Below are 13,471 nucleotides of genomic sequence, written 5' to 3'. Positions count from 1 at the left end.
CAGAGAGCTGGCCTGGAAGAGGGGCAACTGGGACAGAATCCGGCGCCCCGACCAGGACTAGAACCCGGTGTGCCGGCACCGCAAGGCAGAGGATTAGCCTATTGAGCCACGGCGCCGGCCCGACTCTTTCAAATAAATAAATAAATAAGTCTTTAAAAAAAACATTGCTGGCAGTCAGAGCTGTGGCACAGTGGGTCAGCTTGCTACTTGGAATTGCCTGCATACTTTGTCAGAGTACCAGTTCCAGTGCTGGGGTACTCTGTTTCCCATCCAGCTTCCTGCTGATGTGCCTCAGAAAGCAGCAGAGGATGTCTCTGTCACCCACATGGGAGGCCCAAAATGGAGTTCCAGGCTGTTGTGAACATTAGGGGAGTGGGCCAATGGATGAAAGATCTCTTTCTGTCTCTTCTCTGTCACTCTGCCTTCCAAGTCAATAACTAAAATAGATCTTAAAAAGAAACATTGTTGAGATATTACAGAATCCTCTTGCCAGAGTATGAATTCTCCTCCTCCTATGCTGTGACTGCTGGGGGTGACTGCTGGTAACAAGGTTAGAATCTATTCTTACAGAATTTTTTTAAATTAATTAATTTATTTGAAAGGCAGAGTTATACAGAGAGGCAGAGGCAGAAAGAGAGAAAGAGAGGTCTTCCATCTGCTGGTTCACTCCCAAAATGGCCACAAAGGCTGGAGCTGTGCTGATCCGAAGCCAGGAGCCACGAGTCAGGAGCTTCTTCTGGGTCTCCAACGTGGGTGCAGAGGCCCAAGGGCTTGGACCATCTTCTACTGCTTTCCCAGGCCATAGCAGAGAGCTGGATTGGAAGTGAACCGGCTCTCATATGGGATGCCAGCACTGCAGGCTCTGGCTTTATCTGCTATGCCCCAGCACCAGCCCCTTCTTACAGAATGTAACATACCCAGCATGATGACTCCCTACGGGTTCATATCCCAGCAACTTTTGTATCAGAAGCAGGAAGTCAAGCAAGTAAAAGGCTTAGTAAGGCAGAAAGGCAGTAGACATTCCTCACGTCTTACAACTACCTGACAAGGCCTGGGAAATATCCTTCTCCTGAGATGCATCCCAAGATCTCCGTGCTAGCAACGAGGCAGAACAACCGCCTGACATGGAATTTTGAGAAGAGAAATAAAACAGGAATTTGAAATACCCATTAAAATAATCAGCACAGTGTTCTTTGAAAAGTGTCCTGAAACTAAATTGTAAAATCATCTCGGTTTTACTTCTTCTTCTTCTTTTTTTTTTTTTTTTTTTGACAGGCAGAGTGGACAGTGAGAGAGAGAGACAGAGAGAAAGGTCTTCCTTTTGCCGTTGGTTCACCCTCCAATGGCCTCCGCGGCCGGCACACTGCGGCCGGCGCACCGCGCTGATCTGATGGCAGGAGCCAGGTGCTTCTCCTGGTCTCCCATGGGGTGCAGGGCCCAAGCACTTGGGCCATCCTTCACTGCACTCCCTGGCCACAGCAGAGAGCTGGCCTGGAAGAGGGGCAACTGGGACAGAATCTGGCGCCCCGACCGGGACTAGAACCTGGTGTGCTGGCGCCGCAAGGTGGAGGATTAGCCTAGTGAGCCGCAGCACCGGCCTTTGATTTTACTTCTTCCCTCAGTGAACACTAATCTTGGTGGAACTGGTAGACCATGTTGGAAAGGGAAGTGGGGTAAATAAATAAATAGCAAAAAAACAAAAAACAAAAAAACAAAAACAATACCTGGGAAAGGAGAAGTACAGCTGTCATACACAAACCTTCATATTTATATCTGAACAATTTGTCATAAGCCTTTTGCAAAATTTTTTTTTTTCTTTTGGCTTCCTTACCCAGTCATCGTTCAGACGAAGTCTGGGGTCTGAAAAATCTTTCAATGAGTCCATTCATTTTCTGTCTTACTGTTCCCAGATCCCAAATACCACAGACTTCTGAAATAAAGTTGACTGATAAATCCCATGGATTGCTGCTAGGTTCGTCAGAAACTGCTGACCTAGACTGAATTTCTGTGGTTTAACCAGATTATTTTTATATAGACATTGGCTGCACTACATACATTCTTTAATAAAGAGAATTCTTTAATAAAAGAGAAAAATGTTCTGGAAACATTTGTGTCATTTTTATTTTCTGTTATTGTCATATGAAGTCATCATGAAGTACAAAATGACCAAAGATATAGATTTTTCCAGAAGATTTTTATCTGAAAATATTTTTTGTGTTTCTACTCAATAGAAAAATGTTGTCATTAGAACTTAAACTGATTCATATTCTGAAACGGTGATATGTACAGTAAGGCAGAATCTTCCCAAACATAATTTACTGTTTTTGTAAATGTTGCTCTTACTTTCAAACTTGACAAAAACCTTTTGTTTCAATGGAAAAGGAAACCTTCGATTTGTGAAGAGTATCATTTACTTCCTAAGTAATAATATGATTATAGTATAACATTTTCTTATCAGAGGCTGGAATCATGTTAGTTTTCTTAATAGAAACAAAACAACTAGGATTATTAAATTCATGAACCCTCATTTCTTAAATGTTTTACAAATTAAAAACAATAGTGAAATATCCTAAAGTACTTCAGTTCAACATTTAGTAATCCGTAACAAAAAAATGCATTTTTCTCTTCCCATTTAAAAATAAGACATTTACCTTAGTATCTGGTTGTTTGAAAAGTTGTCAATCAGTTAAAACAGGTGAGGAGTGGTCTCACAACAAGGATACACCCCCTGGGTGTATGATCTATAGTTCCATCTGTGGCTTCTTTGTACAAGGGAGGGGGGAGAGTGGATCCAGCCTGGGCCTCAGCCATAGACACTAGGATTCAGGTGTGTCTGGATGGGTTGTAAAGCCATCTTGTTTGGGGTCCAAGAACTGGGGAGTTTCCTGGAAATAACTAATCCTGAAGAAAGAGATAGTTCAGCAACACAAGACAAGAGCTACCCTTGGGCTTGTAGAAAATACCTTCTCACCCAGTCTCCATAGACTCCTACCTGGGGATGCATGGAGGGGCAAGAGGTGCATCACAGAAATCATAGTGTAAAACACAAAACACTGCTACTCCGAGACAGGCTATAGGGGAGCTCTGATAGATTTGGCAACATTTAACTGGCAATGTGAGCAGTGCTGAAAACGCTGGCAGTGTCGAAAGCTGGCAACTGAAGTTTAAATAGACACAAGGGACTCTACGACAGGTCTTGGTGAGCATGGAAGCATTCATTCCCACAGGGAAGAGGAGACAGACAAGAAGAAAAAAGAAAGCAGCTGGCAAGCAAAATAAAAATATCCACTGGCAACTCGGGTATGCAGATGGAGTGGAGAGAATGAAGACACAGAAATCCTGCTGGTGTGGCTTGGGAAGCCTGGTACATGAGTTATATGGCTAATCTTACTAGATTTTCTTATCCAATGAAGGGGAATATTAGGAGAGGTGATTAACACTGAGTCTGGTGTTCCTGTCCCAGCTGCTCCATTTATGACCCAACTCCTTGTGAATGGCCTGGGAAAAGCAGTGGAAGATGGCCCAGGTGTTTGGGCCTCTGCACCCACATGGGAGACCCAGAAGCTCCTGGCTCCTGGCTTCAGCCTGGCTCAGCTCTGGCTGTTTTGGCCATTTGGGGAGTGAACCAGTAGATGGAAGACCTGTCTCTGTCTCTCCATCTCTCTCTGTAACTCTGCATTTTTGTTTTGTTTTGTTTTGTTTTGAAAGATCTATTTATTTATTTGAGAGCCAGAGTTACACAGAGAGAGAAGGAAGGCAGAGAGAGAGAGAGACAGAGAGAGAGAGAGAGAGTGTGTTCTTCCACCCACTGGTTCATTCCACAATTGGCCATGACAGCTGGAGCTGTGCTGATCCAAAGCCAGGAGCCAGGAGCTTCCTCCAGGTCTCCCGCATGGGTGCAGGGGCCCAAGGACTTGGGCCATCTTCCACTGCTTTCCCAGGCCACAGCAGAGAGCTGGATTGGAAGTGGAGCAGCAAAGGTCTCGAACCGGCACCCGTATGGGATGCTAGCACAGCAGACGGCAGCTTTACCCATTAAGCCACAGTGCTGGCCCCTGGAACTCTGCATTTTATAATCTTTTTAAAAAAGAGACAGACGCGGCTCAATTGGCTAATCCTCCGCTTGCGGCGAGGCACCCCGGATTCTGTTCTGGCTGCTCCTCTTCCAGTCCAGCTCTCTGCTGTGGCCTGGGAAGGCAGTGGAGGAGGCCCAAGTGCTTGGCCCCTGCACCTGCATGGGAGACCAGGAAGGGGGCACCTGGCTCCTGGCTTCGGATCGGTGCAGCGCGCCAGCCATAGCGGGAATTTGGGGGGTGAACCAATGGAAGGAAGACCTTTCTCTCTGTCTCTCTCTCTCTCTCTCTCTGTCTGTAAAAAAAAAAAAAAAAAAAAAAAAAAAGAGAGAGAGAGAGGGAGGGAGAGAGAGAGAGAGAGAGAGACATGATTACTGCTGCAAGGGAGTACACTAAGTGACTCTGCCTTTTTGTTAGAGCCATCAAGATGCAATGGAAATTTAGGCACTGGTATTTTAGCAGAATTATACAGAAACTGATGAATTTTCACTGAAAGTCTTCCCCCACAGAGGACTCTCCTTTATCTTAGTTTTTAATGACATTTTTTCCTCCCATTTCTTCCATCTGATTTTTAGTTTTCCTGCATTTGCTTTGTGATTATTTTCCAAGTAAAATTCTGACATTTTTATTTTTCCTTTAGAAGCCCATATTAAATCTTACTAACTACTTCTACCACTGGGGATTTTCTTTTCTGACTGTAATTAAATTTAGCATTCCTGCATTAATTTTTATAGATCTAAAGATACCTGATTTCCTATCAATTTTGATGAAATTTGACCATATGTACATTTAGCCAGGAATTGTTTTGTGCTAAAAATAAACATAAATTACAAGTAAGACTGAATTTACCTCTTGGATCAAAGATTATTGGTGGAATAAAGAGTAGTAACCAAATTATTTTTGGGACCCAGATGGGAAAGTACATCTCACTTGTCTGGGGGAGGGTTCAGGCATGTGGTTAAGGTTACTATTTTTCATGGTGTCTGGGGTTCTATGGTTGGTCTATAGAATTCAACAGTAGTGTCATGGAGAAGATACTGGGCAATAGAAGAATTACTTAGCACACTGTAGTTGGAAGAGCACCACATTTAGAATCAGATCCCGGGCTCATGTTCTGTCCATCAGATACAATTCTCACGCCTTGAAATGTTCATTTTACCTCTTTTGACAATCAGTTTCCTTTGAGGTAAAGTGATACCATCTAAAGGAGTGTTGTGAGACTCAGACTGTAAGAATATATGTTAAGACCATTTTATCAGCAGTGAAGTTGAAGCCCATGGTAAAGTAATAGTAATAATTGTAATTATAATAATGGGGTGGGTATTTGATGAAGATGCTGGGTAGATCTTTACTGTCCCACATTAGAGCACCTGAGTTGGATCCTCTGCTCTGGCTCCAGATTCCAGCTTTCCACTAAAGTGGACGTTGGGATACAACACTGATGGCTTAACTAGTTGGGTTCCTGTCGCCCACATGGGAGAACTGGATTGAGTTCCAAGTTCTCAGCTTCAGCCTCCCACCTTTGCAAGCATTTAAGGAGTAAACTAGTGCATGGGGTGCTCTCTGTGGGGAGCAACTCGGACTAGACTAAGTTACTGGAATTAAGACTTATTCTATGTATCTGCTCTCCCACAATATGGGCTGAGAGAGGAGAAAACAGCTTCTACGCAGCTGCCTCTTGCCAACTTGAGTGATGACCTCCAGGAGCTGATCCTGCTCCTGATTGGAGGAGAGCAGCATACTCGGCGTGTGGGCAGCCGAGTTGGGATTGGCGGAAGAGGACTATAAAGGAGGAGAGAGACAACATACACCAGGAACATCTATCCGAATAACACCTGTGCAGCCCCCGAGAGAGCCGGCCGGCGGTGTGCCACTCCCCTGCGGAAGTGGGGAAGGTGGCAGGGGGCCCGCCCCTCCACGGAGGTGGAGGGACGGCAGCCAACCCGGGAAGAACCAGCAGCAAACCCGGGGAGGGCCGAGCAGATGAAAGAACAGCGCAGGGTCCTGTGTCGTTCCTCCACGAAGAGGGGGAGCGACATAATGGTGCCGTGACTCGGATATGAAGCCTAGGCAGGGTTTAGTGTCGTTCCTCCACGAAGAGGGGGAGCGACATAATGGTGCCGTGACTCGGATAGGAAACCTAGGAGGGAAGAAGCAGGAAAATACCGGAGAGACTAGCAAAGAGCCTAGGGAAAAGCCGGACGGAAAAGGTGCCGGAAGAAGCTATTGAAAGCCTAGGCATAGACTCGGATACGGACTACGGGGGGAAGCTGGGAGAAATCTCTAAGGTCGAAAGTGAAAGTGAAAGCTAGAACAAACAGATTTGGATACGGACTGTGGGGAGAAGCCAGGAGAAATGAGAGGGGAATATTGTTGGAAGAAAACTTAGGGAAACATACCGGGTAGAGAAAAATGTTAGGGAAATTGAAGCCGCGGGGGGCAGGCCGAGGCGGAAACGTAAGCCAGCTTGGGATTCTTCAAGTCAGCCCGGGGAACAAAAGGTGAGAAGCTAGATGTGGGCCGCCAGGTTGGAATCCGTCAGATTAGCCTGGGGAGCAAAGGACGGGAAGCCAAGCCAAAGGGCGCAGACGTGAGCTGGGTTGAATTCGCCAGGTTAGCCCGGGGAACTTAGATTGAATACTGGTGGTGGCGGAAACGTAAGCTACGCTGTGTGACTCGCGGAAGCCGCCGCGTGCAGAGAGAGCACAGGGCGTGAATAGATAGGGAACGTGGGGCTAGCGCGAGGCCCTGGTGCGGACACGAAGGGGCGCGGAGACCGCGGAGTGCGCGCGCGAAGCCGGGAAGCCGCGCAGATGAGAGAAGCGCGGGCTGAAGCGGCTCAGAGCCGGGAAGCCGCCGAGAAGCAGCCTCGGGGCGGGCGCCGGGAAGCCGCAGGGATAAGAGAAACAGAAATTTAGAAGTAAAATGAGAGAAATAGGAATGCTGGCAGATAGAAGTAAAATGGGAGAGATAGGAATGCCCGGAGATAGAGAAATAGAGAAAAATAAGGCCTCCCCACAACATGGCAATGAGAGAGCTTGGATTCGGTCTGCCTGATTAGGGAGGTGGTGAGCACCTGCGGGTGGCTAGCAGCTTATGCGCCGCAGGTCACCGAAGACAGGCACAAATTAACATCAATAAGTCTCCCCACAATACGGCAATGAGAAGGCTTGGATTCGGTTTGCCTGATTGATAGGGCTTGTAAGCACCTGCAGGCAGTTCTGGCAGAGCATGCGCTGCAGGGCACTGAACACAGGCACGCATCAGCGCCTAAAAACCTCCTCACAACATGGTGAAGAGAGGACCCGGATTCGGTTTGCCTGATTGGTAGGGCTTGTAAGCACCTGTGGGCGACTCCAGCAAGCAGAGCAGAGTGTTTGCCGCGGGGCACCGAAGACAGGCGCGTATCAACGCCAAAAAATAAAAAGAAAGGGGGATCTGTGGGGAGCAACTCGGACTAGACTAAGTTACTGGAATTAAGACTTATTCTATGTATCTGCTCTCCCACAATATGGCGCTGAGAGAGGAGAAAACAGCTTCTACGCAGCTGCCTCTTGCCAACTTGAGTGATAACCTCCAGGAGCTGATCCTGCTCCTGATTGGAGGAGAGCAGCATACTCGGCGTGTGGGCAGCTGAGTTGGGATTGGCGGAAGAGGACTATAAAGGAGGAGAGAGACAACATACACCAGGAACATCTATCCGAATAACACCTGTGCAGCCCCCGAGAGAGCCGGCCGGCGGTGTGCCGCTCCCCTGCGGAAGTGGGGAAGGTGGCAGGGGGCCCGCCCCTCCACAGAGGTGGAGGGACGGCAGCCAACCTGGGAAGAACCAGCAGCAAACCCGGGGAGGGCCGAGCAGACGAAAGAACAGCGCAGGGTCCTGTGTCGTTCCTCCACGAAGAGGGGGAGCGACATAATGGTGCCGTGACTCGGATATGAAGCCTAGGCAGGGTTCAGTGTTGCTCCTCCACGAAGAGGGGGAGCGACACTCTCTCCTCTCTCTCACTCTGCTTCTCAAATAAATGCAAATTTAATAGTAACATTTTAATTTAATTTTGATACCTTTTTGATTAATGTCTTTGCATTGCTTTGCACCAGCTTGAATTTTACCTTCTCTGAGTGATCATTCCTGACTGTCTCGACTCTAAACTGCATCACTGGATCTCTCCACATGATAACGTTCATCACAACTTTAAGTTATGTGTTTTCAACATGATTTTTCTTTCTAAAATGTAAATTTCGTAAGTAATAGGTCAGTCTCTCTTTCTTGTTCATCATCATATCTCTGACACTTAGCTCAGTGCTTGGCTTATAGGAAATACTCAATAAATATGCTTTAAATAGACTTTTTCTTCAAGTTTTTTATTTTGTTGTGCTTGTCTTTTCAATACTTAATTCATTGGGGCTGGCATTGTGGCATCTTGGGTAAGGCAACCCCAGGTGAGGTCAGCTTACCACATGAGCGCCAGTTAAAGTCCTGGCTGCTCTGCTTCTGACCCAGCTCCCTGCTAACAGCCTGCAAAAAGCAGTGGAAGATGTCTCAAATTTTTGAGCCCCTGCCACTCATCTTGGAGACTGAGATGAAGTTCCTGGCTCCTGGCTTTGGCCTGGCTCAGCCCTGGCCATTGCAGGCACCTGGAACTCTCTCTCTGTCTCTCACTCTCTGTAACTCTGACTTTCAAATAAATACATAATTTTTAAGATTTATTCATTTATTTGAAAGTCAGAGTTACACAGAGAGAGCTGGATTGGAAAAGGAGCAGCCGGGACTAGAACCGGTGCCCATATGGGATGCCAGCACTTCAGGCCAGGGCGTTAACCCGCTGAGCCACAGCACCAGCCCCATAAATACATAAATCTAAAAAAAAATATTTAATTCATTGAATACTCAATAAATATGTGTGAAAATGCACGTACAAATAAACAAGTATAGGAAAATACATCTAATGAGATCTGCTTGGAAAATCTGACATAAAGGCTGGTGCTGTGGCACAGGGGAGTAAAGCCCCAGCCTGCAGTGCTGGCATTCCATATGGGCGCTGGGTCTAGTTCCAGCTGCTCCACTTCTGGTCCAGTCCCTGTTAACGTGCCTAGGAAAGTAGTGGAAGATGGCCCAAGTCCTTGGGCCCCTGCACCCATGTAGGAGACCTGGAAAAAGCTCCTGGCTCCTGGCTTTGGATCGGCTCAGCTCCAGCCATTGTAGCCATTTGGGGAGTGAACTAGCAGATGGAAGACCTCTCTCTCTCTGTCTTTCCCTCTCTCTGTAACTCTGTTTTTCAAATCAATAAAATAAATATTTTTTTAAAAAAGAAAAGCTGACATAAATCACTGGAAATGCTACATATACATAATTTTGCTTGAAGGCCTACATTCTTGTGCATGCAGTCACAGACTCCATATGGCTATCATCTCAGTGTGACTTTTAGATGCTTTTGGTTTTTAAATGGTGTATATGTTTTTCTCCCAACTGGAAATTGAGGATGAAGTCAGAAGTAACAGACCTGCTGTTGAAGTCACCCTGGGCACCGTCACAGACCTGGCAGATTTTAGTGAGTTCTCCATGTCATCATTGTAGGAATCTGGTGCCCAGGCTACAGGGCACTGGAGTGAGTTTCCAAGTGCCATACAGATGGCAAGTGGCAGGCAGATAATAGTCCCCGTGAGATGAATGGCAATGCTATCACCCAGGAGCTTTGTAGATAACACACAGTTCTTTTGATTCACATAAAAGTACTATACTTTTGAAGGATATACAGTTATTTCTTTTTGAAGTCCTGTTTATAGCCTTTAAGCAAACTTTTTCTTCAAGAGCTTTGTTTCATTGTGTTTGTTTTTAATATTTCACAGGCATAAGCTGCTGCCAGGATCTGTTATTGCCATTGGTCTTAAAATGGCTTTTCATTTTCTTTATTTGTTTGCCTCTGGAGGACATCACATAAAAAGAAAATTTATGTTTGAAACAAATATTTTCAATTTAAATTTCTAGATTTTTTTTAAATTAAAATTTAGCTCTTTCTTCTCTTAGAATGTACATTATACCAAGAACAGAAATGGTGTCATCTCCTGATTGACGCCATCTCTTATGTTAAATATGGTGCAGTGGGGCACAGGGACCAGTGCTGGGGTGGAGTAGGTTAAGTGTCTGTGTCACTGACATCCCATATAGCACCGGTTCAAGTCCCGGCTGCTCCACTTCTGATCCAGCTCCCTGCTGGTAGCCTGGTAAAGCAGGGGAAGATGGCCCAAGTGCTTGGGCCCCTGCACCAACCTGGGAGATCCAGAAGAAGCTCCTGGCTCCTGACTTTGAATCTGCCCAGCTCCATCATTGTGGCCATTTGGGGAGTGAACCAGTGGATGGGAGACCTCTCTCTCTCTGTAACTCTGCTTCTCAAAGAAACAAAATAAATCTTTAAAAAGTTTTTTTTTTAATATGATGGCACAGATGGTTAAAATACATGAAGTATGCCTTTAAAGCAATGAAATTTAATTTTTAGGACACTGGTTTAAATGGTTTCAATAATGAAAAATGTCATATACATATAATTTTCAAAATGTAGATGAACCTGATTACCCAATTAAAATAAGGTAAAATGAAAGTTAGGTTTAGTGAAAACAACACTTTTTTTGGAAAATTATAAAATGCTGGTAATTTTTAGTGACTTAGTCATTATTTTATAAATGATTCAAATGTTAATTTTCTTCAAAAATATTCTTAGTAGAAAAAGTTACAGAATTTGAGATAGAAAAGCTAGATTATTTTGCCTCAGAATGAGAAATAGACAACAATTCTGACTGTTTATAGTGGTTGCTTTGAAAGCTGTGTTAAGAGAGAGTCCGAGGATCAATCTGGGTACAGTAGAAAGGAAGACAGCCTTAGAGTTGCCTGTCTGGATTTGATTCACTATTCTTTGTGCTCATTTTTATTGTTACTTTGTAAACAAATTAACTGAATGTTGAGGCCTAAGAGGTGAGTGATTTATCCCAGGCCACACAATCAGGCTGTCATAGAGCTTGGTCTAGAATCCTGTACACTTGAATGTTGGTCCAGTGCTCTGAACACTACTTGTTCAGGACTCTGCTCTCTCCAGCGTTAGAACACCAAATGGGAAGAGTCATAACTCACTGTCATCAGTAATGTATTGTGGCTCATTAGAAATTGGCAAGTTTTGCATAGAAAGGTCAGTAAGATATAATAAATCTGAAAGGGCTCAAGTATCTAAAAGTGTGTGCCACAGTGTACTCATGAGTCACGTCATTGACTATGGCCCAAGAGAAAACATATCTAATACCTTGGTTTCAAAGAAAGCTTTTCAACAATTAGATTTTTGTAACTGAAAATACTTCCTGGTTATTTTATGTATTTTGCTATGAAATATCAATCATATTCACTCTGTTGACAGGCAGAAAATCAGTTAAACAAAGGTACTTCATATAGTCCAATAACTTAGATTCTATGTCAAGGGCTATTTACATGTCAGCACATAAGTTTTATTTTATTTTTTAAAGATATTTATTTATTTATTTATTTAAGAGGTAGAGTTACAGACCGAGGGAGAGACAGAGAAAGGTCTTCCATCTGCTGGTTCACTTCCTAAATGGCTGCAACAGCCGAGGCTGGGTGGATCTGAAGCCAGGAGCCAGGAGTTTCTTCTGGGTCTCCCACATGGGTACAGGGCCCAAGCACTTGGGCCATCTTCCACTGCTCTCTCAGGCCATTAGCAGAGAGCTGGATCAGAAAAGGAGCAGCTGGGACTTGAACCGGCGCACCTATGGAATGCCAGCTCCACAGGCCTGCTAGGCCATAGTGCTGGCCCCAGCACATAAATTTTAAAATCATAAAAGTTTAAATATCACTTCCTTCTCTCTCTCCTCCCCTGCCCCAGTATTCTAGGGTATTAATGAGTGAATAATTGTCAAAATATGGACATTAGAAAAATTAAAGGAGAGACTAATTATGGTTATTATACTAAATAATAGTTGTAGTAGTTTAGAAAAGGTACTATTTTAAACAGTAAATAATGTTTTAATGACTTTTTGGTGAAACTCATGTTCAAAATGAAATTTGGTGAAAACTTATTACTTCAGCAAAATAATGAAAATATAATTTATATTTCAACAATAGCTGTGATAATTATAAATATGGCCCCAAATGATGTAATTTTATGAAAACTGAGAATTTTACAATGCTCTATCAGTTGGTGACATATGAAAGTCATGAGCTATGAAGAACATGGGAATTCTCATAAAAAGTAAAGCTTAAAAATGGAGCCTGGGAGACTGTGCTGTGGTGCCACAGTGGGTTAAGCCACTGCCGCAGTTCCAGCATCCCAGACGGGCGCTGGGCTGGGGCTGGTGTCCAGGCTCCTCCGCTTTCAATACAGCTCCCTGCTAATGGGCCTAGGAAGGCAGTGGAAGATGGGTCTCTGCACCTGTGGGGAGCAGGGCCCGTCTCCCACAACATGGCTGGGCGCCCGGGAGACAAACAAGTACTGAGACTATGGACAAATAAGTACTGAAACTACCGAGACTGGACTAGACCACTGAGATTATTAAGACTAACTCTATGCATCTGATCTCCACCATATGGCGCTGAGAGAGTAAACAACTTCCACACAGCTGCCTCACCAATTCGACTAACAAGCTGCAGGAGCTGAACCTGCCCCTGATTGGAGGAGAGCAGTGTGGTCAGCGCGTGGGGAGAGAACGCCAGCAGAGTTGGGATTGGTGGAAGAGGACTATAAAGGAGGAGAGAGACAACATGCAGGAGGAACATCTGAGGAACCCCTGAGAGAGCCGGCCAGCGGAAGCGGGGGAAGCGGTGGGGGTGCCACCCCTCCGCGGAGGGGGGGGGCCGGCAGCTAACCCGGGAAGGGCCGGGGAAAGAGAACAGCACAGGGTCCGGTGTCGTTCCTCCGCGAGTGGGGGAGCAACATGCACCCACATGGGAGACCCAGATGATGCTTCTGGCTCCTGGACTCGAGCTGGCCCAGACTTCCTGGGGAGTGAATCGGCAGATGGAGGAGATTCTCTCTCTGTCTCTCCCTCCCTCCATAACTCTGCCTTTCAAATAAATAAATCAATCTTTTAAAAATGGAGACTATAAAACCAAAGGAATTATGTGTACTTGCTATGGGGAATACATTTCCCCCTAACATTTAAAAAATGGAAAAGTCATCATTTTGAAATGACATATACACAATTCAAAGCATTTTAGATGAAATATTTTACATGGCTGGAGGAGAGAAATGGACTAGCAGTCCAAAGGCCTATAATTTTGTATAATTAATACAGAAAGCCACATCTTTGGGAGCATTTGGATCTTCTGGTTTATCTGTCTGCTACAAAAGCAACTTTAAGATAAAAATGAGAATAAAATTATTATGCTAATAAAATCTCAG

At 45.0% G+C, this 13,471-nt stretch overlaps 1 protein-coding gene across 5 annotated transcripts in view; it reads right to left on the bottom strand.

Moving 5' to 3' along the window:
• The window catches only part of RGS17 (regulator of G protein signaling 17), a 138,557-nt gene that overhangs the window by 7,106 nt on the left and 117,980 nt on the right, over positions 1-13,471 (bottom strand). The gene's annotated exons all lie outside the window — the stretch shown is intronic.

The sequence above is a fragment of the Oryctolagus cuniculus genome, chromosome 5, assembly GCF_964237555.1.
Source record: "Oryctolagus cuniculus chromosome 5, mOryCun1.1, whole genome shotgun sequence".
NCBI lineage: Eukaryota > Metazoa > Chordata > Mammalia > Lagomorpha > Leporidae > Oryctolagus > Oryctolagus cuniculus.
Note: the sequence above shows the minus strand (reverse complement) of the source record. Positions and strands in the feature narration are given on the sequence as shown.